Below are 26,621 nucleotides of genomic sequence, written 5' to 3'. Positions count from 1 at the left end.
ATATAGTACAGTCCTTTAGTATATAGTGTACTCACTTATTATGTATAGCACAGTCTCTTAGTATATATTGCACTCACTTATTATGTATAGTGTCATCCTTAGTATATAGTATACTCACTTATGTATAGCACAGTCCCTTAGTATATAGTGTACAGTTACATAGTTTCCTCTTTTATTATCTATAACATCGTGCCTTGTTACGTACCATCCTCTCTAGTTATATATGGTGCCATCCCTTATTATATAGCTTCCTCTGCTGTTCTGTACAGCACTGTCTCTTACAGAGTGTACTATTGTTATTTTTGTTATTCACAGCACCCACTTTTATTGCATAGTCCCCTCTCTTGATAGACTATAAAATAACTGCTGATGGGGCAGCATCAGACCAGAAGACTAGTCCATCATCAGCTACTCCATTAGAAAAGAAGTTTTCCCATGCTCCATGAGCCGTGATTGCATTATGTATCTAACGAGAAAAGATGGTATGTAATAAAGACAGGGCTCTATATAATCCGATATGTAAGGGAAGGAGTTGTACAGAATGAGAGGGCACTGTGTAATAAGGGTCGGGAATATACATAATAAAGGAGACTATGTAAGATATACAGTGGGGGAAATAAGTATTTTATCCCTTGCTGATTTTGTAAATTTGTCCACTGACAAAGAAATGAACAGTCTATAATTATAAGGGAAGGTTAGTTTTAACATTGAGAAATAGAATATCAAAACTAAAATCCAGAAAATCACATTGTATAAATTATATAAATTTATTTGCATTTTGCAGTGAGAAATAAATATTTGATCCCCTACCAACCATTAAGAGTTCTAGCTCCTACAGACCAGTTAGACGCTCCTAATCAACCCATTACCTGCATTAAAGACAGCTTAACATTTAATGTTTTTAAGATTTTTTTGTTACAATTTTAGGGTACATACCATTTTTTGATCACGTTTAATCAGATTTTTCAGAAGCAGAATGAACAAATAACAGAAATTCATTTATTGTTTTTATATTTTGCACGGTTCACGATGCGGTTAAAATAAAGAGATGGATTTCTTCGTCTGCTCAGTAACATTACAGCAATACCAGATTTATATAGGTTTTCTCATGATTTGCTACCCTTACAGACAATATTTTACAAAAACTAATTTGAGAGCTGTAACTTTGTTATTTTTTTGCCTAATGAGCCACATTATGGCTTATTTTTTGAGAGACAGTTTGATGTTTTTAGTGGTGAAACAGGTTTTTATGATTTGTGAGCGCTATCTTTGTGTTTTTTCCATTTTTTTACATATTTTATTTAACCTTTTTCACTGAGTACCACTGTGGGACATGTATAATTTTATCTGTGATTACTTGTCTCATATAATGCAGTACTCGTGTACTGCAGGGCCTGAGACCTGTTAGTGTCTTACTGACAGAACCTGTAAAACTATGCTCATAGCTGGATCTCATAGGCCACCGTTCCCTGGGTTCATCAGATGACCTAAGGGTACCATGGCAACAATTGGCAACCGTGATTAGGATCGCAGGAGTCGATGGTCTTTTAACCCCCTTTTAACCACTTAGATACTGCTATTGCAATTGACAGCGGTATCTAAATGGGTTAATCTGCCCGATCAGTAATAAAACCATCCGGCGCCGATATCGCAGGGTGTTAGCCCAAGCGCTATTCACTTATTCCTCAGTGCAGTTAAAAAGCATTGCTGAAGAATAAGGCCCTTTAATGACCGCCGTTAAGAGGCGTATCGGCAGTTGTTAAGGGATTAAGTGAGAGTAATTCCACTATCACAGGGAGTTCCTGTGTTTAGTGAGAATGCATTACCAGTTTAGGAAATATTGTTCCCGCCATTGAAATCTAAAATTTTAACCCCTTAACGACTGCCGATATGCCTTTTAATGACAGCAGTTAAGGGTACATATTCCTCAGTGGTGTCACTTTTTAACGGTCCTGAGAAATAACGGTATAGCGCCCCCCAGTGTCGGAATATCTCCTTGGTCTCGGCTACCGGTTGCAGCTGAGTCCCCGGAGAACATGATTTGGGTGGGGTTTTACCGTCACCAGTGTTGCGATCATTGAATAACGGCGACCTTTAAAAAAAAAAAAAGTAAGATTTCCCATTTATTTCTCTCTCCTCTGATATGATTTGGCATCCCAGAGGAGAGAGAAATGGGGTCCCCCGAGCCCCCCCTGGTACGTCTGGTGTCCCTAGACCCTTTGGCTCTGTCTCCTGGCCTTTGGCGTCTTCTTCCCGTAAAAAAAATGAGATTTTTCCTATTGGTTCATTTTGATCACTGTGATAGACCCTATCACAGTGATCAAAATAAAAAAAAAGTTAGGTAAAAATAATAAAATAGAAAAAATGTATTTATTTCCATTTTTACATTAAGATTAGGGTTGGGGTTAGAGCTAGGATTAGGGTTGGGGCTAGAGTTGTGTTGGGGTTACAGATGGTGTTACAGTTGTGGTGTGGGAGTTACAGTTGTGGTGTTGGTGTTACGGTTGTGGTGTTGGTGTTACGGTTGTGTTGGGGATACTGTTTGGGTGTTGGGGTTAGGGTGGTGTTGGGGTTAGGGTTGGAATTAGGGTCAGGGCTGTGTTAAGGTTGGAGTTAGAATGGGGGGGTTTCCACTGTTTAGGTACATCAGGGGTCTCGAAACACGACATGGCGCCCGACATTGATTACAGCCAATTCTATGTCGAAAAAGGCAAATGGTGCTCCCTCCCTTCTGAGCCCTGCCATGCACACAGTGGCTTTTACCCATATTCAAGGCATCAGTGTACTCAGGAGAAATTGCTCAACAAATTTTGTGGTCCATTTTGTCTTGCTGCCCTTGTTAAAATAAAAAAGTTTGGGTCTAAAGTAATTTTTTTGTGAGAAAAGTAAAATGTTAATTTTTTCATTCCACATTATTTTAGTTCTTGTGAAGCACCTGGAGGATTAATAAACTTCTTGAATGTGGTTCTGAGCACCTTGAGGGGTGCAGTTTTTAGAACATGATACCAATTAAAACGTCAACTCGTCCCGCAAAAAATAAGACCTCACGTGACTCGGTGGGTCAAAATATGGAAAAATTATAGCTCTCAATATGTGGTGATGCAAAAAATATTTTTACAATAAAAAGCGTCTTTTAGCGTGCGACAGCTGCCAAAAATAAAAACCCGCTATAAATAGTAAATCAAACCCCCCATTATCACCCCCTTAGTTAGGGAAAAATAATAAAATTAAAAGAAAATGTATTTATTTCCATTTTACCATTAGGGTTAGGGCTAGGGATAGGGGTGTGTTGGGGTTAAGGTTGGAGTTAGAATTGGGGGTTTTCCACTGTTTGGGCACATCAGGTGCTCTCCAAATGCAACATGGCGTCTGCTCTCAATTCCAGCCAATTCTGCGTTGAAAAAGTCAAATGGTGCTCCTTCCCTTCCAAGATCTGCCATGCGCCCAAACAGTGTTTTTCCCCCACATATAGGGTTTCAGCCTACTCATGACAAATTCCAAAACAACTTTTGGGGTCCAATTTCTCCTGTTACTCTTAGGAAAATAAGAAATTGGGGGCAAAATATCATTTTTGTGGAAAAAAATTATTTTTTTTATTTTCACGCCCGGGCATTATAAACTTCTGTGAAGCACTTGGGAGTTCAAAGTGCACATCACACATCTAGATAAATTCCATGGGGGGTCTAGTTTCCAAAATGTGGTCACTTGTGGGGAGTTTCAATAGTTTAGGTACATCAGGGGCTCTCCAAACGCACATGACACCCGCAGACCATTCCATCAAAGTCTGCATTCCAAAATGTCACTACTTCCCTTCCGAGCCCCGACGTGTGCCCATACAGTAGTTTTCTCGCACATATGGGGCAGAATAAAGCGATGCAAAAATAATTATTTTTTATATAAAATAGTTTTCATTGCATAAAACCGACAAAACATAAAAAAAGACCTAAATGAGGTATCGCTGTAACCGTACTGACCCGAAGAATAAAACCGTTTTATCAATTTTATCACACGCGGAACGGTGTAAACGCACCCCCCCAAAAGAAATTCATGAAACGCTGGTTTTTGTTCATTCTGCGTCCCAAAAATCAGAATAAAAAGTGATCAAAAAATGTCACGTGCCCGAAAATGGTACCAATAAAAACGTCAACTCGTCCTGCAAAAAATAAGACCTCACATGACTAGGTGGGTCAAAATACGGAAAAATTAGAGCTCTCAATATGTGGTGATGCAAAAACTATTTTTACAATAAAAAGCGTCTTTTAGCATGCGACAGCTGCCAAACATAAAAACCGCCATAAATAGTAAATCAAACCCCCTGTTATCACCCCCTTAGTTAGGGAAAAATAATAAAATAAAAAAAATGTATTTATTTCCATTTTTCCATTAGGGTTAGGGTTAGGGCTAGGGTTAGGGCTAGGGTTAGGGCTGAGATTAGGGTTAGGGGTGTGTTGGGGTTCGGGTTGGAGTTAGAATTGGGGGTTTCCACTGTTTGGGCACATCAGGAGCTCTCCAAATGCAACATGGCGTCTGATCTCATTTCCAGCCAATTCTGAGTTGAAAAAGTCAAATGGTGCTCCTTCCCTTCCAAGCTCTGCCATGCGCCCAGTGTTTTACTCCCACATGTAGGGTATCAGCCTACTCAGGTCAAATTGCAAAACAATTTTTGGGGTCCAATTTCTCCTGTTACCCTTAGGAAAATAAAAAATTGGGGGCAAAAATATCATTTTTGTGGAAAAAAATGATTTTTTTATTTTCACGTCCGAGCGTTATTAACTTCTGTGAAGCACTTGGCGGTTCAAAGTGCTCACCACACATCTAGATAAGTTCCTTAGGGGGTCTCATTTCCAAAATGAGGTCATTTGTGGGGGGTTTCCACTGTTTAGGTACATTAGGGGCTCTCCAAAGGCAACATGACACCCGCAGACCATTCCATCAAAGTCTGCATTCCAAAATGTCACTACTTCCCTTCTGAGCCCTGACGTGTGCCCATACAGTAGCTTTCTCGCACATATGGGGCATCAGCATACTCAGGACAAATTGGACAACAACTTTTGGGGTCCAATTTCTCCTGTTACCCTTGGGAAAATAAAAAAAATGGGGACTAAAAGATCATGTTTGTTGAAAAAATACGATTTTTTTATTTTCACACCCGGTTGTTATAAACTTCTGTGAAGCACTGAGGGGTTCAAAGTGCTCACCACACATCTAGATAAGCTCCTTAGGGGGTCGAGTTTCCAAAATGGGGTCACTTGTGGGGGTTTTCCACTGTTTAAGTACATCAGGGGCTCTCCAAAAGCAACATGACACCCGCAGACCATTCCATCAAAGTCTGCATTCCAAAATGTCACTACTTCCCTTCCGAGCCCCGACGTGTGCCCATACAGTAGTTTTCTCCCACATAGGGGGCATCAGCATACTCAGGACAAATTGGACAACAACTTTTGGGGTCCAATTTCTCCTGTTACCCTTGGGAAAATAAAAAAATTGGTGACTAAAAGATCATGTTTGTGGAAAAAATACAATTTTTTTTATTTTCACGCCCGGGCGTTATAAACTTCTGTGAAGCACTGGGGGGTTCAAAGTGCTCACCACACATCTAGATAAGTTCCTTGGGGGGGTCTAGATTCCAAAATGGTGTCATTTATGGGGGGTTTTCACTGTTTTGGTACATCAGGGGCTTTCCAAACGCGACATGGTGTCCGATCTCAATTCCAGCCAAAAACGTCAAATGGCGCTGCTTCCCTTCCGAGCTCTGCCATGCGCCCAAATAGTGGTTTACCCAGTGGTTTATCAGCGTACTCAGGACAAATTTCACAATAACTTTCAGGGTCCTGTTACCCTTGGAAAAATAAGAATTGAGGGTGAAAAGATCATTTTTGTGGAAAAAATGATTTTTTAATTGTACGGCAGTACGTTATAAACTTCTGTGAAGCCCTTGGGGGTTCAAAGTTCTCACCACACATCTAGATAAGTTCCTTGGGGGTCTAGTTTCCAAAATGTTGTCATTTGTGGTGGGTTTCCACTGTTTTGGTTCATCAGGGGTTTTCCAATCGCGACATGGTGTCCGATCTGAATTCCAGCCAATTTTACATTGAAAAAGTCAAACGGCGCTCCTCCCTTCTGAGCTCTGCCATGCGCTGAAACAGTGGTTCCCCCCATATATCAGGTATCAGCGTACACAGGACAAACTGCACAATAACTTTTGCAATCCAATTTCTCCTGTTACCCTTGGTAAAATAAAAAAAATTGAACTGGAAGTATTTTTTTGTGAAAAAAGTTAAATGTTCATTTTTTTTTAATATTCAAAAAATTCCTGTGAAGCACCTGAAGGGTTAATGAACTTCTTGAATGTGGTTTTGAGCACCTTAAGGGGTGCAGTTTTTAGAATGGTGTCACTTTTGGGTATTTTCTATCATATAGACCCCTCAAAGTGGCTTCAAATGTGATGTGGTCTGTAAAAATAAAATGGTGTTGCAAAAATGAGAAATCGCTGGTCAACTTTTAACCCTTATAACTTCCTAACAAAAATAAATTTTGGTTCCAAAATTGTGCTGATGTAAAGTAAACATGTGGGAAATGTTACTTATTAAGTTTTTTCTGTGCTGTATCTCTGTGATTTAAGGGCATAAAAATTCAAATTTGGAAAATTGCGAAATTTTCAAAATTTTTGCCAAATTTCCATTTTTTTCACAAATAAACGCATGTTATATGAATGAAATTTTACCACTAGCATGAAGTACAATATGTCACGAGAAAACATGTCAGAATCACCGGGATCCATGGAAGCGTTTCAGAGTTATTACCTCATAAAGGGACAGTGGACATGTAAAAATTGGCCCAGTCATGAACGTGCAAACCACCCTTGGGGTTTAAGGGGTTAAATAGCAAAACTAAATTAATGACACATAGGGATATGTAACTGTGAGTAATATGTAAAAGAGACCAACCTTGTGTTAGCTGGATGTAATCTGATGGCTTGTACTAAAAGTTCAATAACTAAGCCAAAAAGAACATGTGAAAGGATTGTTCTGTCTAGTGCTTGAAGTTATGTGCATAGGTACGGGGAAGTGGAGGAAGTTTTAAGTATGCTATTAGACTATCATATTGGAGTCTGAGGGCCAAGATATGAGTGGGCTAAAACTCAAATCTAAACATAACCTGAAATATATATGGTCAAAGTTTTTTTTTTATGTTTAAAGCTATAACAAATGAGGGGGAATTTGGGCTGTTTAAATAGTGGATAATGTTAAGATTTTTTTATATAGTATCTGATGCTTCTCAGGTGGGGAGAAATCCCACTTGGTACAGTTAAAAGGGATTTTAAACCCATAACAAATCAGAACAGAGTAATAATATGTGGGGGTAACCACTATAAGAATTCTATTCAGACTTAATACCTCCACTTTAAATATAGTAAGAAGACTATGTATTGAAATAATTTCATAGTTAAGCAAAAATAATCTTTATAACAAAAAAATACCCAGTGAAAAGATGACAGTACAAAAAGCCCCTTAAAAAAACCTTAAAAAACAGTAAGGGCAGTGTGGCTCATACATGAGTTAACAGGCATGTATACATGTTACATATTACATCAAGTGTATATCACAAACAGGTAAATGACCATGTTTAAATTATTACAAGGCAAAGGAATTAAAAGAAAGAGCCTTAAGGCAATGATGCTGAAAGCTACACCAGAGAGTGAACACCTTACAGTACAATACAAAGCAGAAAGATGATGCCAGATAGATATAGCTAAAAAATATAGACCATTTGCCATTATAGTAAGTGGAATCACACTGCTGAGCACCCCAACGCGCATTTCAAATGTAGCTTCGTCCGTTTAGAACGGACGGAGCGTATTCCTTTGGGGTGACATTAAATACAGTGCGGAAAAAACTATTTAGTCAGCCACCATTTGTGCAATTTCTCCCAATTAAAAAGATGAGAGGCCTGTAATTGACATCATAGGTAGACCACAAGTATGAGAGTCAAAATGAGAAAACAAATCCAGAAAATCACCTTGTCTGATTTGGCAAGATTTATTATGGCGGAAAATAAGTATTTGGTCACCTAAAAACATGCAAGATTTCTGGCTCTCACTGATCTGTAACTTCTTTAACCCCTTCATGACCAAGCCTATTTTGACCTTAATGACCAGGCCATTTTTTGCAATTCTGACCAGTGTCCCCTTATGAGATAATAACTCAGGAACGCTTCAACGGATCCTAGCGATTCTGAGATTCTTTTTTCTTGACATATTGAGCTTCATGTTAGTGGTAAACTTAGGTCAATAATTTTTGCGTTTATTTGTGAAAAAATCGGAAATTTGTGTGACACAAAATAATTACCAAATAACATTTCCCACATGTCTACTTTAAACCAGCACAATGTTGGAAGCAAAATTTTTTTTTTTGTTAGGAAGGGTTAAAAGTTGACCAGTGATTTCTCATTTTTACAACAAAATTTACAAAACCATTTTTTTAGGGATAACCTCACATTTGAAGTCACTTTGAGGGGTCTATAAGGCAGAAAATACCCAAAAGTGACACCATTCTAAAAACTGCACCCCTCAAGCTACTCAAAACTACATTTAAGATTATTAACCCTTCAGGTGCTTCACAGGAACTAAAGCAACGTGGAAGGAAAAAATGGACATTTTAATTTTTCGAACAAAAATTTTGTTTTAGCATCAATTTTTTCATTTTCACATGGGCAACAGGATAAAATGGATCCTAAATTTTCTTGGGCAATTTCTCCTGAGTACACCGATACCTGATATGTGGTCGTAAACCATTGTTTGGGTGCACGGCATGGCTCAGAAGGGAAGGATCCCCATTTGCCTTTTTGAATGGAAAATATGCTGGAATATCTTTAGCGGTTGCCATGTCGCGTTTGAAGACCCCTGTGTGCCAAAACAATAGGGCTCCCTCACAATTGACCCCATTTTGGAAACTAGACCCCCCAAGGAACTTATCTAGATGTATAGTGAGCACTTTCAACCCCTAGGTGCTTCACAAATTGATCTGTTAAAAAAAAAAGTACTTTTTTTCACAAAAATTTTATTTTAGCATCAGTTTTTTCATTTTCACATGGGCAGCAGGATAAAATGGATCCAAAAATCTGTTGGGCAATTTCTCCTGAGTACACTGATACCTCATATGTGGTCATAAACCACTGTTTGGGCGCAAGGTAGGGCCCGGAAGGGAAGGAGCGACATTTGACTTTTTAAATGGAAAATTAGCTCCAATCGTTAACATTGGCGCTTCCCCACAAGTGACCCCATTTTGGAACCTAGATCCTCCAAGGAACTTATCTAGATGCATAGTGAGCACTTTGAACCCCCAGGTGCATCACAAATTGATCCGTAAAAAAAGGACTTTTTTTCACAAAAATTTTCTTTTAGCCTCAATTTTTTCATTTTCAAATGGGGAACAGGATAAAATGGATCCTAAAATTTGTTGGACAATTTCTACTGAGTACCCCAGTACCTTATATGAGGTGATAAACCACTGTTTGGGCACATTGCAGGGCCCGGAAGGGAGGAGCGCCATTTGACTTTTTGAATGGAAGATTAGCTCCAATCATTAGCGGACACCATGTCGCGTATGGTGACCCCTGTGTGCCACAACAAGGAGCTCCTCCACAAGTGAACCCATTGTGGAAACTAGATCCCTCCAAGGAACTCATCTAGATGTGTGGTGAGCACTTTGAACCCCCAAGTGCTTCACAGATGTTTATAACGCAGAGCCGTGAAAATAAAAAATCATTTTTTTCCTCAAAAAATGATTTTTTAGCCCGCAATTTTTTATTTTCACAAGGGTAACAGGAGAAATTAGACCACAAAAGTTTTTGCCCAGTTTGTCCTGAGTATGCTGGTACTCCAAATGTGGGGGGGCACTGTTTGGGCACACGTCAGTGCTTGGAAGGGAAGTAGAAACGTTTTGAAATGCAGACTTTGATGGAATGGTCTGCAGGCGTCATATTACGTTTGCAGAGTCCCTGATGTGCCTAAACAGTAGAAACCCCCCACAAATGACCCCATTTTGGAAACTAGACCCCCAAGGAACATATCTAGATGTGTGGGGAGCACTTTGAACCCCCAAGTGCTTGACAGAAGTTTATAACGCAGAGCCGTGAAAATAAAACATCACTTTTTTTTCCTCAAAAAATTATATTTTAGCCCACAATTTTTTATTTTCACAAGAGTAACAGGAGAAATTGGACCCCAAAAGTTGTTGTCCAGTTTGTCCTGAGTACGGTGATATGCCATATGTGGGGGTAAACCACTGTTTGGGTGCATGGCAGAGCTTGGAAGGGAGAGAGCACTGTTTACTTTTTGAACGCAAAATTGGCTGGAATCTATGGTGGCGCCATGTCATGTTTGGAGACCCCATGATGTGCCTAAATAGTGGAAACCCCTCAATTCTAACTCAACCTTAACCCCAACACACCCCTAAACCTAACCAAAAGCCTAACCACAACCCTACCCCCAACACATCCCTAACTCTAATCCCAACCCTAACCAAAACCCTAACCACAAGCCTAACCCTAATCTCAACCCTAAGCCCCAACACACCCCTAACCCTAATCTTAACCCTAATTCCAACCCTAACCCTAATTCCAACCCTAATTCTAACCCTAATTCTAACCCTAACCCTAATGGAAAAATAAAAATAAAAGTATTTTCTTTATTGTATTATTTGTCCCTACCTATGGTGGTGATAAGGGGATGATTTACAATTTTTTTTTTATTTTGATCACTTTGATAGGATCTATCACAGTAATCAAAATGAATGAATGGAATCTGAAGCTTTGCAGATTCAACGGGCGCACTGCGCATGTGCCCGCCATTTTAGAAGATGGCAGCGCCCATGAAGGAGGGAGTAGGGACACCGGGACTGACATGGAGACATAGGAGGTACCGGGGGGGTGAGGGGGGGATTGCAAGGTGGGGGGAGCGCAGTGAAGGGGGAGCATATGATGACAGAGGCAGGGGGGTCTGATCGCGGTCTCCAGCCATGTCCGATGCTACTGCAGCATCGGCCATGACTGGATTGTAATATTTCATCAAATTTCATTGATGAAATATTACTATCGCTCTGATTGGCTGTTTCACTTTTAACAGCCAATCAGAACGATCGTAGCCACGGGGGGGGGGCAAAGCCAACCCCCTTGGGGTGAAGCACAAAGGGTCCTGCACTTGCAAGTCGGGTGACCTTTCATTGACTCCAGTCACCCGACCCGCAGGGGGGCTATCAAGTCATGACACAGCATATGTGTCATTGGTCGGATAGGAAACGACTTTCATGACGCATACGCTGTCACTCATCGGGAAGGGGTTAAGAGGCTCCTCTGTTCTCCACTCATTACCTGTAGTAATGGAACCTGTTTGAACTTGTTATTAGTATAAAAGACACCTGTCTACAACCTCAAACAATCACACTCCAAACTCCACTATGGTGAAGACCAAAGAGTCGTCAAAGGACACCAGAGACAAAGTTGTAGCCCTGCACCAGGCTGGGAAGACTGAATCTGCAGTAGGCAAATAGCTTGGTGTGATGAAATCAACTGTGGAAGCATTAATAAAAAAATGGAAGACATACAAGACCACTGATAATCTCCCTTGATCTGGGGCTCCACGCAAGATCTCACCCCGTGGGGTCACAATGATCTCAAGAACGATGAGCAAAAATCCCAGAACCACATGGGAGGACCTAGTGAATGACCTGTATTGAGCTGGGACCACCGTAACAAAGGCTACCATCAGTAACACACTACGCTGCCAGGGACTCAGATCCTGCAGTGCCAGACATGTCCCCCTGCTTAAGCCAGTACATGTCCGGGCCCATCTGAAGTTTGCTAGAGAGCATTTGGATTATCCAGAAGAGTATTGGGAGAATGTTACATGGTCTGATGAAACCAAAGTAGAACTGTTTGGTTGAAACAAAACTTGTGTTTGGAGGAGACAGAATGCTGAGTTGCATCCAAAGAACATCATTCCTACTGTGAAGCATAGGGGTGGCAACATCATGCTTTGGGGCTGTTTCTCTGCAATGGGACCAGGACGACTGATCCGTATACATGAAATTATGAATGGGGCCATGTATCGTGAGATTTTGAGGGCAAGCCTCCTTCCATCAGCAAGGGCATTGAAGATGAAATGTGGATAGGTCTTTCAGCATGATAACGATCCCAAACACACAGCCAGGGCCAGAAGGAGTGGCTTCGTAAAAAGCATATGAAGGTCTTGGAGTGGCCTAGCCCGTCTCCAGATCTCATCCCCATAGAAAACCTTTGGAGGGATTTGAAAGTCCGTGTTGCCCAGTGACAGGCCCAAAACATCACTGCTCTAGAGGAGATCTGCATGGAGGAATTGTCATGATCCAGGTTGAATTATGACAGATAAAAGCACTTGTAACTTTTTTTTTTTCCTTAAGCGGTGTGCTTAAAGTTAGTTTTTGCCCCCCGGCGGTCATTAGGGTCATTGCAATGTGGTGGTTTCAGTTCTAGTTTTGCCCCCGGTGGCCGTTAAGTAGCAGCGATTCTGGAGGAAAGCTGCATTCTGGTGGCGGACTCTGTTGCTGGGAGCAAGAGCAACAGAGAAAAGCTAAGTGGTGTTATCCCTGTTTGTACCTTTCCTTTTGTGTGTTTCAGTGCAGTGGTGGGATTAGTTTCTGCACCGCCCATTTCACTAGAAAAGGCTAGGTGCAGGGCGAGCTAGGGTTTTTAGATATCCTGCTCGTCGCCAGGTGCGGAAGCTGCATAGGGACCGTTAGGAGTGTAGAGACACTGACTCAGGGGAGTGCAGGAGGTCTCCACGTCCCCGTTCCATATCGCAGGGCCCTCCATTGTATCGGCTTCCTTGGTGTTTCCCTTTATTATTTAAATTCGCCCTGCTGGAGGCGGGGTATCCAGATACACGTGTAATACTGAAATTTGCCTGCTGGAGGCGGTGTATCCGGCTGCACGTTTTATTATTTAAATTCGACCTGCTGGAGGTGGTGTATCCAGGGTCACGTGTGTCGGAGAAATTCGCCCTGCTGAAGGCCGTGTGTCCAGTCACACGTAACCATCACAGGAATGGGCCAACATACCACCAACTGTGTGTGCCACCTTTGTGAAGACTTACAGAAAATATTTGACCTCTGTCATTGCCAACAAAGGATATATAACAAAATATTGAGATGAACTTTTGTTAATGACCAAATACTTATTTTCCACCATAATTTGCTAAATAAATCTTGCCAATTCAGACAAGGTGATTTTCTGGATTTGTTTTCTCATTTTGACTCTCATAATTGTGGTCTACCTATGATGTCAATTATAGGCCTCTCTCATCTTTGTAAGTGGGAGAACTTGCACAATTGGTCGCTGACTAATTACTTTTTTCCCCACTGTATGGTAACGTGCACAATTGATAGGAGGTGCTTACTAATTAATACTCCACCTTATTTAACTAGGTCCCTTGCCCTATCTCCCAGAACAGGACAGAGTGGAGGGACGCACTGATGTATTTAGCACTTAGCTCCTTAGTATCTAATAATGAACACAAGTTAGTCCACTGATGATTTTTCTTGGATGAAATGGGTCGGCACCTGTTATTTAAAGGGACAGTGCAGGACCTCTCAAACTGGAGTTAGTTGTGGACTGCCCTTGCAAGTACAGGAGTCTTGGGGGATTAGTTTAAATCCAGCCCCATAGGGACTTAAGGGATATCTATCATCCCATTCCTTCTCTGGAGGACCATCCAAGAGTAGAGATGAGCGACTGTGCCTTTTTTCGGGTCGAGTCGGGTTTCACGAAACCCGACTTTCGCAAAGTCGGGTCGAATGAAATCGGCCGATTATTGTGAAAAGTCGAAGTCCGACTGAAACACGAAACCCAATGCACGTCAATGGGGAAGAAAAGTTGGCAGTGAGTGGAGGACAGGAAACACACCTACAGTGCCCATTTTAATGCCAAAAACATCAATTCTTATTCATTAAGCTTTTCAACCTTAACTTACTTTATAATAATAGTTAGGCATTGAAAACTGGGGGTTATTTGGCTAAAGTTGTGGGGGGGGTATTGCTGGCTCCAGATTTTCATGGGCCCAGGGCCAAAGAGTGTCACTGGGCTCCTTTAACACATGACAATTCATGATCCTTTGATACGGCAGAGAAATAGCGGTACAGTACAATGAAAAATACTTCAATTCTTGTATGACATGACTGACATCCATTTTAAATTCTCCAATAGCTCCAAAAACGGACAGTATATTCCTCCATACAGTATTATGGCCACCGCATAGTGCACCATACAGAGTAATGAGGCCCATATATTTCTCCTTATAGAATCATTGGTCTCATATAATGTTCCATACAGTATATGATGAGCTACACATAATGCTACAGTATATGTTGGTCCCCATGGATGAAGCTCCAGTGTCTTATGGGCCCAAATAATGCTTTATATATAATGGTCCCCATTTCTAATGCTCCAGTGTATAATGGGCCCTGGAAATGCTGCTTCAGTGACTGATGTCCACCTTTGGAATGCTCCAGTGTATGGTGGGTCCCAGATATCATTCTCCAGAGTATCGTGCTAACCAAAAATTGCTCCCAACCTTTAAAACAATTAAAAAAGTCTCCTCGCTAGAGAATCCCTGTACTCTGGACTCCTCGTCATCCCCATCTTCCATCTCTCTGCACTTGGATTGTATAGGCAGAGGGCGTACAGACGTGATGTCTTCGCGTTCTTTGACCAGAATGTCACTGTCAGGAAAAGTGTTTGGTTTTCGGGGGCAGTATGGTTGCAAAGCTGAACCTTAAAGGAATGCCCAGAAGGGCACCACCAGGAGTGGAGCTTGCGGCTTAATTGGACTCAACACGGGCAACCTCAACCATGCCATCCACAAAAAAGCTGCACAGATTGCAAGCTTAATTCCGTTAACGAACGAGACTCAGGTATGCCCCCGCGGTCCGCGTCCAGCTTACTAGAGGGACACGCGAGGCTCTGGCACGCGAGATCGGCCAATAACAGGTCTGTCATGCCCTTACATGTCCGGGGCTGCACGCGAGCTACAATGAAAGGACCAGGGTGTATCGCTTACAGGTGCGGCTAACACGCTGAACCCCGTTAGTGATGGGGATCTGGGATTACAATTCTTCCCCGCGCACAAGCATTTCCCAGTAAGTGCAGGTCAACCGTAATTCCGGAATTAGGCCTAAACGGCATTCCAGAAAGAATGTGAAAAATTAAGTGTCCAAATCACAGGTGCTGTAGCTTGCTTAACATCTGGGCTCCTCTGTTGAGTAGCACACAGTTCTTACATAAACAGGCGGCATAGCTTGGTTCACGGGTGGCCAACTCTGCTGAGTAGCATACACAGTTACAAGGCCCAAAGTATTAAGTGGTGTAAATGCAGTCAAAAACTGGTTCTTTCATAAACAGGCGGCATAGCTCGGTTGACGGGTGGGCTCCTCTTCTGAGTAGCAGACAGTTACTAGGCCCAAAAGGATTTTCAGGATAATATGCGGTAAAAAATTATTAGATACACACACGGTGTAGCTCCTTCACAGGTGTACTACACCGCTGGGTACCAGACACCGCTACTATGCCCTAAAACTGTCTATTATCATTGAAAACCATTATTAATGTGAAAAAAAGATACGCTTTTGTTTAACGAAACGTTCTCGAACGGAAACTCAAACAGCCGAATTTTAACCCCTTCACGACCTTTGACGCCACGTAGGCGTCATGAAAAGTCGTGCCAGAACGACCCATGACGCCTATGTGGCGTCATGACTTTAAAGCCCCCCTGCGGGTCGGGTGACCTAGGTCACTGAAAGGTCACCCGACCCGCAGATACAGGGGGCTTTGTTCTTCGCCACAGGGGGCGTGGCTTCGCCCCCACGTGGCTACGATCGCTCTGATTGGCTGTTTCACTTTTAACAGCCAATCAGAGCGATAGTAATATTTCATCAATGAAAATTGATGAAATATTACAATCCAGCCATGGCCGATGCTGCTGTAGCATCGGACATGGCTGGAGACACCGATTCCACCCCCCACCGGCGATCGCCCCCCCCGCAACTGAATGACAGCGGCGATCTGCCGCCGCTGTCATGATCTGCCCCCCTCCCATTCCCTTCGCTCCCCGCCAGCTTCCGATCCCCCCCTCACCCCATCTCACCTCCCCCGGCACCTTCTAAGTCCCCCCGTCGCTCCTGGTGTCCGGCGGGTCCGGTTCATGGGCGCCGCCATCTTAGAAAATGGCGGGCGCATGCGCAGTGCGCCCGCCCGAATCTGTCGGCTGCAGATTCAATTCTTTCATTTTGATCACTCTCACAGTGATCAAAATGAAAGAAAAAGTAAATAAACCCCCCGATTATCACCCCCATAGGTAGGCACCACTAATAAAATAAAGAAAATATTTTTATTTTTATTTTTCCATTAGGGTTAGGGTTAGGGTTGAAAAGAGGGTTAGGGTTGAAAAGAGGGTTAGGGTTAGGGTTGAAAAGAGGGTTAGGGTTAGGGTTGGAAAGAGGGTTAGGGTTGGAAAGAGGGTTAGGGTTAGGGTTGGAAAGAGGGTTAGGGTTGGAAAGAGGGTTAGGGTTAGGGTTGGAAAGAGGGTTAGGGTTGGAAAGAGGGTTAGGGTTGGAAAGAGGGTTAGGGTTAGGATTGGAAAGAGGGTTAGGGTTGGAAAGAGGGTTAGGGTTAGGGTTGGAATTAGGGTTAGCGTTGGAATTAGGGTTAGGCTTGTGGTTAGGGATGTGTTAGGGTTAGGGCTGTGGTTAGGGGTGTGTTGGGGTTAGGGTTGGAGTTAGAATTGAGGGGTTTCCACTGTTTAGGCACATCAGGGGGGTCGCCAAACGCGACATGGTGCAACCATTGATTCCAGCCAATTTTGTGTTCAAAAAGTCAAACGGTGCTCCCTCCCTTCCAAGCCCTGACGTGTGCCCAAACAGTGGTTTACCCCAACATATGAGGTATCAGCGTACTCAGGAAAAATTGCACAACAACTTTGGGGGACTAATTTCTTGTGTTACCCTTGGGAAAATAAAAAATTGGGGGCTAAAAAATTATTTTTGTGGAAAAAAATGATTTTTTCATTTTCAGGTCTCTGCATTATAAACTTCTGTGAAGCACTTGGGGGTTCAAAGTGCTCACAACACATCTTACATACGTTCCTTGGAAGGTCTAGTTTCCAAAATGGGGTCACTTGTGGGGGGTTTCCATTGTTTAGGCACATCAGGGGCTCTGCAAACATAATGACGACCGCAGACTATTCCATCAAAGTCTGCATTTCAAAACGTCACTACTTCCATTCCGAGCCTTGACGTGTGCCCAAACAATGGTTCCCCCCCACATATGGGGTACCAGCGTACTCAGGACAAACTGGACAATAACTTTTGGGGTCCAATTTCTCCTGTTACCCTTGTGAAAATAAAAAATTGCGGGCTAAAAAATCATTTTTTGAGTAAAAAAAAGATTTTTTATTTTCACGGTTCTGCATTATAAACTTCTGTGAAGCACTTGGGGGTTCAAAGTGCTGCTCACCACACATCTAGATAAGTTCCTTGGTGGTCTAGTTTCCAAAATGGGGTCACTTGTGGGGGGTTTCCACTGTTTAGGCACATCAGAGGCTCTGCAAACGTAACATGATGCCCGCAGACCATTCGATCAAGTCGGTATTTCAAAACGTCACTACTTCCCTTCCGAGCCCCGACGTGTGCCCAAACAATGGTCCCTCCCCACATATGGGGTATCAGCATACTCAGGGCAAACTGGACAACAACTTTTGGGGTCCAATTTCTCCTGTTACCCTTGAGAAAATAAAAAATTGCGAGCTAAAAATTCATTTTTTGAGGAAAAAAAAAGATTTTTTATTTTCATGGCTCTGCGTTACAATCTTCTGTGAAGCTCTTCGGGGTTCAAGGTGCTCACCACACATCTATATAAGTTCCTTGGGGGGTCTAGTTTCCAAAATGGGGTAACTTGTGGGGGGTTTCCACAGTTTAGGTACATCAAGGGCTCTGCAAATGTAACATGATGCCCGCAGACCATTCCATCAAAGTCTGCATACCAAAACGTCACTACTTCCCTTCCGAGCCCTGACGTGTGCCCATACAGTGGTCATCCCCCACATATGGGGTATCAGCGTACTCAGGACAAACTGGACAACAACTTTTGGGGTCCAATTTCTCCTGTTACCCTTGTGAAAAAAAAATTGCATGCTAAAATTCATTTTTTTTTGAGGGAAAAAAAATTATTTTTTATTTTCACGGCTCTGCATTATAAACTTCTGTGAAGCACTTGGGGGTTCAAGGTGCTCACCACACATCTAGATAAGTTCCTTGGGGGGTCTAGTTTCCAAAATGGGGTCACTTGTGGGGGGTTTCTACTGTTTAGGCACACAGGGGCTCAGCAAATGTAACATGACGCCCGCAGACCATTCCATCAAAGTCAGCATTTCAAAATGTCACTACTTCCCTGCTGAGCCCCAACGTGTGCCCAAACAGTGGTTCCCCCCCACATATGGGGTACCAGCGTACTCAGGACAAACTGGACAACAACTTTTGGGGTCCAATTTATCCTAGTACCCTTGTGAAAATAAAAAATTGCCAACTAAACAAAATTTTTTAGGGAAAAAAAATGATTTTTTATTTTCACTGCTCTGCATTATAAACTTCTGTGAATCACCTGGGGGTTCAAAGTGCTCACTATGCATCTAGATAAGTTCCTTAGGGGGTCTAGTTTCCAAAATGGGGTCATTTGTGGGGGAGCTCCAAAGTTTAGGCACACAGGGGCTCTCCAAACACGACATGGTGTCCGCTAACGATTGGAGCTAATTTTCATTTCAAAAAGTCAAATGGCGCTCATTCCCTTCTGCGCCCTGCCGTGCACCCAAACAGTGCCCCCCCCCCCACATATGGGGTACCAGCGTACTCAGGACAATCTGGACAACAACTTTTTTGGTTCAATTTCTCCTGTTACCCTTGTGAAAATAAAAAATAGCGTGCTAAAAAATCATTTCTGAGGAAAAAAAATGATTTTTTATTTTCACTGCTCTATGTTATAAACTTTTGTGAAGCACTTGGGGGTTCAAAGTGCTCACTACACATCTAGATAAGTTCCTTAAGGGGTCTAGGTTCCAAAATTGTGTCACTTGTGGGGGAGCTCCAATGTTTAGGTACACAGGGGCTCTCCAAACGCGACATGGTGTCCGATAACGATTGGAGCTAATTTTCCATTCAAAAAGTCAAATGGCGCTCCTTCCCTTCCGGGCCCTGCCGTGCACCCAAACAGTGGTTTATGACCACATATGAGGTATCGGTGTACTCAGGAGAAATTGCCCAACAAATTTTAGGATCCATTTTATCCTGTTGCCCATGTGAAAATGAAAAAACTGAGGCTAAAAGATAATTTTTGTGAAAAAAAGTACTTTTTTTTTTTTTACGGATCAATTTGAGAAGCACCTGGGGGTTCAAAGTGATCACTATGCATCTAGATAAGTTCCTTGGGCGGTCTAGTTTCCAAAATGGGGTCACTTGTGGGGGAGCTCCAGTGTTTAGGCGCACAGCGACTCTCCAAACGCGACATGGCAAGCGCTAAATATTCCAGCATATTTTCCATTCAAAAAGTCAAATGGCGCTCCTTCCCTTCTGAGCCCTGCCGTGCGCCCAAACAGTGGTTTTTGACCACATATGAGGTATCGGTGTACTCAGGGGAAATTGCCCAACAAATTTTAGGATCCATTTTATCCTGTTGCCCATGTGAAAAATGAAAAAATTGATGCTGAAAGAAAATTTTTGTTGGAAAAATTAAAATGTCCTTTTTTTCCTTCCATGTTGCTTTAGTTCCTGTGAAACACCTAAAGGGTTAATAATCTTCTTGAATGTAGTTTTGAGTAGCTTGAGGGGTGCAGTTTTTAGAATGGTGTCACTTTTGGGTATTTTCTACCATATAGACCCCTCAAAGTATCTTCAAATGTGAGGTGGTCCCTAAAAAAAATGGTTTTGTAAATTTTGTTGTAAAAATGAGAAATCGCTGGTCAACTTTTAACCCTTATAACTTCCTAACAAAAAAATATTTTGCTTCCAAAATTGTGCTGGTGTAAAGTAGACATGTGGGAAATGTTATTTAGTAACTATTTTGTGTCACATAACTCTCTAGTTTAACAGAATAAAAATTCAAAATTTGAAAATTGCGAAATTTTCACAATTTTCGCCAAATTTCTGATTTTTTCACAAATAAACGCAAAAATTATCGATCTAAATTTACCACTAACATGAAGCCCAATATGTCACGAAAAAACATTTAAAATCTCCGTGTTTATTTCCGGAGTACAACAAAGACACGCACACCCTCAGTATGGATTAGACAACAATCTAAAAAGTAGAAAAAAGGAAATGTTTTTGAAGCGTACACCAGTATACACTGTTGGGGTATTTTTAAATCTTCATATATATTTCTGTTTCAGTAAGACAGTCCAGACTCTCCGCAAGAGGAAACGAGATGGATAAAAGTACAAAGTCGAGTGATTGCAGAAATTTAGGAATTACTAATCATGGGAAAAACTCCCTGGAGAATTCTCAGAGGCGATGCTTACCCCCAATTACTTTGTGTATGGAGACAGCGAAAACAGTTCTTTGTGAAGAAAGGGTTGCTGTATCGTAGTACCGTTGATCCCATCACCGTTACTCATCTCCATCAAATTTTGATCACAGGGAGAGATGTAGACATGGTCCTCACTGCCTATCATGATCTGTCAGGTAACTTTGGAGTGCAAAAGACAGAAGCCACAGGCTGTAGGCGATTCTATTGGATTGGCATGAGAGGGCACATTTAAAAATGTGGGCAGGAATGTCACACGTCTGTGAGTAGGAAAACTGTGAAAGCTGATGATAAACCACCACTGCATCTCATTGTGAGTCGACGTCCATAAGAAATGGAAGCCATTGATCATCTGAAGCTACAGCCCGGCCAGCAGGACAGGGCATAGCTACGTCTTAACCATCATCTATCAGTTCACCAAATTTGTAGTGGCAGTCCCAGGGAAGGATTTGACAGCCCAGACTACACAGCGGAGGAGCAGGGAGAGGTAAATATTACAAATGCTGGGGCCCTGCCCAAGGAAGGGGGGCCCACTTGTGGGCGTCGGTACTGCCACTGGGCCCCTCATAGTACGCCGGTGTGTCTGACGGCGGGTGTGCACCCCCACCGTCAGATACACTTGATTGTACCATGAGGGACCCTGTGCCAGTGCCCGCGCCCAGGAGTCGGACCACCCACCTGTCCAGGGCAATGGCACTGGCACGGTTGCGTGCGCTAGGTGGTGACCCCGGCCATGGGGGGGAGGCAGCCCAGTTAGGGAGGTTTAAAAAATGGCATATGTTGATGTTGGACATTCAGCAGCTGCAAATGGAGGAATTGGAGAAGTCCGAGGAAGAGGAGGACAAAAGCAAGCCATTTTTCTGGCAACCTATGTGTCATCAGGGGAAGGTGGGACAAAATCCTTTGAAACCATGCATGGTTCATTGTAATGAAGATTAGATCATCAACATTTTGGGTCAACAGACGGGTCCTTTTTTCTGTCAGGACTGAGCCAGCAGCACTGAAGACTCTTTCCGATAGCACACTAGCAGCAGGGCAAGCGAGCTCCTGTAAGGCATATTGTGCCAATTCTGGCCAGGCGTCCAGTTTAGAGGCCCAATAGTCAAAGGGGAATGACCTGTGAGGGAGAACATCGATATGAGACGAGAAGTAGTTTGTAACCATAGTTGACAACTGCTGTCTCCTGTCATTTTCAATCGATGTAGTATTACCAGTCGTGTGAGCGGACTTGAAAAATCCGGTCATGAAACCCCTGTCTCCAACGCTACTTCTGATGTGTGCACCACGAACACCTCTTCCATGTTGCCCCCTACGGCTCCTTGGAGAACCATCACCGCTGCTGTTTGCTGGGAATGCCTCACACAAACGGTTTACCAGAGTTGCTTGTTTGTTAGCCAATATTAGGTCAAGGTTCTCCTGTGGCATGATGTTTTGGAATTTGCCTTTATAGCGTGGATCCAGGATGCTGGCCAACCAGTAGTCGTCATCGTTCATCATTTTGGCAATGCGGGGGTCCCTTTTTAGGATCTGCAAGGCATAATCTGACATGTGGGCCAATGTTCCAGGTGTCAATGATGCACTGTGAGTGCTGGGTGGAGGAGCACTTTCTGGCAAATCCACATCCCTCCAGTCACGCACAAACCCTGTACCACACCTTGCCATGCCAACATTTTCTCTTGCCCCATGAGAAGCATCCTCTTCCCCTAAATAATCATCCCCATCATCCTCCTCCACCTCATCCAGGAGAGGTCCCGGAGCAGACAACGGCTGACTATCATCAAGGCTTCCGTCCTTCTCCTCCTCATCCTACTCAGCTGCAGACGCCTGCTCCTTAATGTGCATCAAAGTTTGCATGAGAGGGATACTCATGCTTATGATGGCGTCGTCGGCGCTTACAAGTTGTGTGCATTCCTCAAAACACTGAAGGACTTTACAGAGGTCTTTCAGCTTCGACCACTGCACACCCGACAACTCCATGTCTGCCCTCAAAGTGCCTGGCCGTGTATCCTCCCACAAATGCATTACAGCCTGCCTCTGTTCGCACAGCCTCTCAACCATGTGCAGGGTGGAGTTCCACCTTGTTGCAACGTCGATAATTAGGCGGTGCTTGGGAAGGTTTACAGCGAGTGATCTACTAGCTAGAGATAATATATTCAACAGCAAGCTAGACATATACTGGAAATTTAAAACTAATTTACTTTATTCAGAATTTGATTAAAAAGGACTTAGTCCATTCATAAAATATGCACATGTACAAAAACACACAAACACTTACAAAAAACGCTAATTCAAATGCGGTAAGCCCAAACTTCAAAGACTTTCCGGTTTACTCTCAGTGTCGTAGTCCAAATTATGCACAGGCACTCCTTCAGAGTATCCACTTAGTATTAATTGTTTGGGAAAAGCACTCTCTTATAGTGCTAAAAATTGTCTATAACAGATCCATTGCTTTTGAATCGATGTACTACTACTGCGTCACATCCATCATTATCACTCACAATGATCTTAGACAAATTTTTGCAATAACAGCCTATACAATACAAAATGGCATGGCATGCAGTCTGAAATTCTCTAACTTAGGTGTGAACCTATACATTGCTCTTATATCATGCAGTTCACCACTTCCGCAGACTTTTTGAATATATCATATGTCATGGAGAGATCTCACCCAAATATTTTTCAGTAATGGGTTCCTCCATATGGCGCTCCCTTCTCCCTACGCGTTTCACCGTCCAGATAATCAGGGGAGTCTCTGGGTAAAGCTCAATGCCTACATGAAAAAAATGCCATCACTGGGCTGTTCACTTGCTTGCTTTTTATACCATGCGCTCCTTTGTATGTTCCCGCCTCATACAGATGGGCGGATGTATGCCCATGACCACTTCCTGTTCTTGTGTTACTATGGTGACAGGCACATCGCTCATACACTTCTAATGCCACTTACTGACTCGTTTACAATTAACCCTTACCATAGGTGTACTCAGTCCTATTAATAATATATGATTGCAAAAAATCGACTTTCTCACAAGGCACATAATCATGCGCGCTCTTTATCCTACATTCAGTTTATCAGGTTGCCTAGTAACGCGCTAACGTCACCCTTTTTTTTCTCCGTGAGTGGACATACCGCGCCTGCGCGTTCTTCCATATCAAGTCCAACCCTCTTTACTATATCAAAGCACATATTCCCTCCCATCACTGAGTTACTACACAGGGACACACCGCGCTTGCGCACTCCATACACAGCCGCTTCTTTACATGCTCCAGCCTCCAAGTGCACACAGTCCCTTCCATCGCTGGGTTATCACGCGGGAGCACTTGTATATCTATATACTCTTAAACACGCGCTTCTTCTGACGCTTTCTTCGCGTCCATCAATTGATGTCAATTTTCATATAAATATAGTTAGCGTTATTTAACGACAATACATGATAGAAAGTGTCATTTAACAAAAATATTTCGCCTTTACCCATCGATATTGCATCATATGAAGGCTTTGATATTTTCTAAACGGTCAGTGTACACACATAGTTGTATAATTTACATATTTTAACATTGTATGGCAGATGTCCCCCGCCATTTAATGATAAATGGCATATATATACTTTAACTCATAGGTACTAGTTGTAACAGAAGTGCCCACTCTACACTCCCCAAAAATACATGTGAGCATAAATCTTACCCTTGTGTAAAATATTAGTGTTAACAGATAACTGTCATTTTGGGCATACTTCACATGTTTACCATCCAATTTTGAGATCTTTATATGATAAATCCGAGGTACTCTACTCTAATTATATACTCCTTGAATTTCTCTTTTCAACAATCCCAATCGATCACCTAGGACAATGTACAGTACTTGACTTGGACCTGATACATCTACCTTCAGGAAGAAGCTTCTTATCTTCTCTTTATCTCACTATACTTTATTTAGAAAGCTTTACTCCCACTTTAAGGATCGAAGATAACATACCATAGAGAGAGTATAACCCCTTTGGTCTCCCTCCTGAGTAACCCCACTACCCTTTAACCCCTATACAGGGATCTGGTTTTACGTGGGGCACAATGGAGCTTGTCCTCTGGGCCCAATACTCAATCAGAAAAGAAAAAAACCTCTTATAAGTGGGAGGATAGACTATAAAAAAGCCGCAAAAGATAGTTGGTCGTTCAGGCCTGTTGGTTGGAGTGTCTTCAACCAAAAAATCCATTTACACTCCTTCTGGAGGATCACTTTATCCCAATCTCCTCCTCTATGGGGGTAGGGAACTTTCTCAATCCCCATAAATTGAATTTTGCTATAATCACCTTAATGTGTCCTATTGATGTGGTTCGCTATAGCTGTATCTCTTCGATTCACCACATCACCAATATGTTCGCGTATTCTCTTCCTGAACTTTCTTCTTGTTTTCCCTACATATTCCATCCCACATATACAGGTTGCCTTATAAATCACCCCAGTTGTACGACAGTTAATAAATTGTCTAATGGTGTATGTTTTCTCGTTGTTCGTACTCCTAAAGGTTTTCCCTTGTGTCACTGACTGACATGCTATACAGTTACCGCACCTATAGCACCCTTTTACCTCCCTTTCTAACCAGGTAAGTGCTGGAGTCTCTCTAAAGTGACTATGCATGAGTCTGTCTTTTAAAGATTTATTCTTTTTATATGTCACTTGCGGTTTAGGGCCTAACGTTTTCTCGATATCTGTATCCATTCTAAGAACTGGCCAGTGTCGTTTTAGAATTTCTTTAAATTTTTCCGACCCATTCGAGAACTTAGTAATAAAGCGTGTGACCTCTTTATCTTCTTTTCTTTCTGCCTTCCTTAGTAGTTCTTTTCGATCTCTCTTTAAGGATTCCTCATAGGCGGCCTTCAAAACATGATCTGGATATCCTCTCTCCTGAAATCTCCCCCTCATATCATCAGCTTGTTCTTTAAATTTCTGAGGGTTTGAGCAGTTACGGCGTAACCTTAAATATTGTCCTTTTGGTATCCCTCTTTTTTGTGGAAGAGGATGACTACTCTCCCATCTTAGAAGTGAGTTAGTGGCTGTTGGTTTCCTATAATTGCTAGTTTCTAAAGTTCCATCAGTTCCCTTTTGACAAACACATCTAAAAATCTCATTTCTGATCTATGTACCTCATACGTGAATCTCAGGCCCAAATCATTACAATTAAGGTCATTTACAAAGGAAACAAACTCAGATTCTGTACTCTTCCAAATCACGAAAATATCATCAATATAGCGTAGCCATAGGGCTACGCTATCGTGTCGAGAATTCATGTCATTGAACACAATTTTTTCCTCCCACCAGCCCAGGAGCAAATTTGCATAAGTGGGCGCACAGGGGCAACCCATTGCAGTGCCCCTGAGCTGGTGGAAGTACTTCTTCCCAAAGAGAAAGACATTATTCGTAAGGCAGAATTTCAAAGCCTTTAAAACGAAATCGTTATGTTTCATAAAGAAGCGTCCCCGAGACTTTAGATAATATTCCACGGCCATCAGGCCTTTTTCATCTGGTATCGAGGAGTACAAAGCCTCCACATCTATGCTCCCGAAAATCATGTCTTCCTCTAGGCATATACCATCTAGTCTGCATAAAAGATCACCTGTATCTCTGATATATGAACTCAAGTTCGTCACAAAAGGTCTTAATATCTGGTCTATATACATTCCTAGATTCTGAGTCACACTGTTAATACCTGCCACTATAGGTCGACCCTTTAAAGGGGTTAGACCTTTGTGGATTTTTGGGAGACAGTAAAATGTCGCCATAGTAGGATGCAAGGGAATCAAGAAGTCTTTTTCTTTTTTGTCAATGACTTCAGAGTCAAAACCTTCATTAACTAGCATCCTAAGAGAATCAGATAGACTCACTATGGGGTTTGATGGTAAGACCTCATAACTCAACCTGTCCTCTAATATAGAAAGGCACATGTTCTTATATCAAAGCCTTCATATGATGCAATATCGATGGGTAAAGGCGAAATATTTTTGTTAAATGACACTTTCTATCATGTATT

At 42.4% G+C, this 26,621-nt stretch overlaps 1 protein-coding gene across 2 annotated transcripts in view; it reads right to left on the bottom strand.

Annotated features, from left to right (window-relative positions):
• FSTL3 (follistatin like 3) overlaps positions 1–26,621 on the bottom strand; it is a 276,736-nt gene that overhangs the window by 5,124 nt on the left and 244,991 nt on the right. The gene's annotated exons all lie outside the window — the stretch shown is intronic.

Source organism: Dendrobates tinctorius, unplaced genomic scaffold (genome assembly GCF_039654945.1).
Source record: "Dendrobates tinctorius isolate UK_male_01 unplaced genomic scaffold, ASM3965494v1 ptg000132l, whole genome shotgun sequence".
Classification (NCBI taxonomy): Eukaryota; Metazoa; Chordata; class Amphibia; order Anura; family Dendrobatidae; genus Dendrobates; species Dendrobates tinctorius.
Note: the sequence above shows the minus strand (reverse complement) of the source record. Positions and strands in the feature narration are given on the sequence as shown.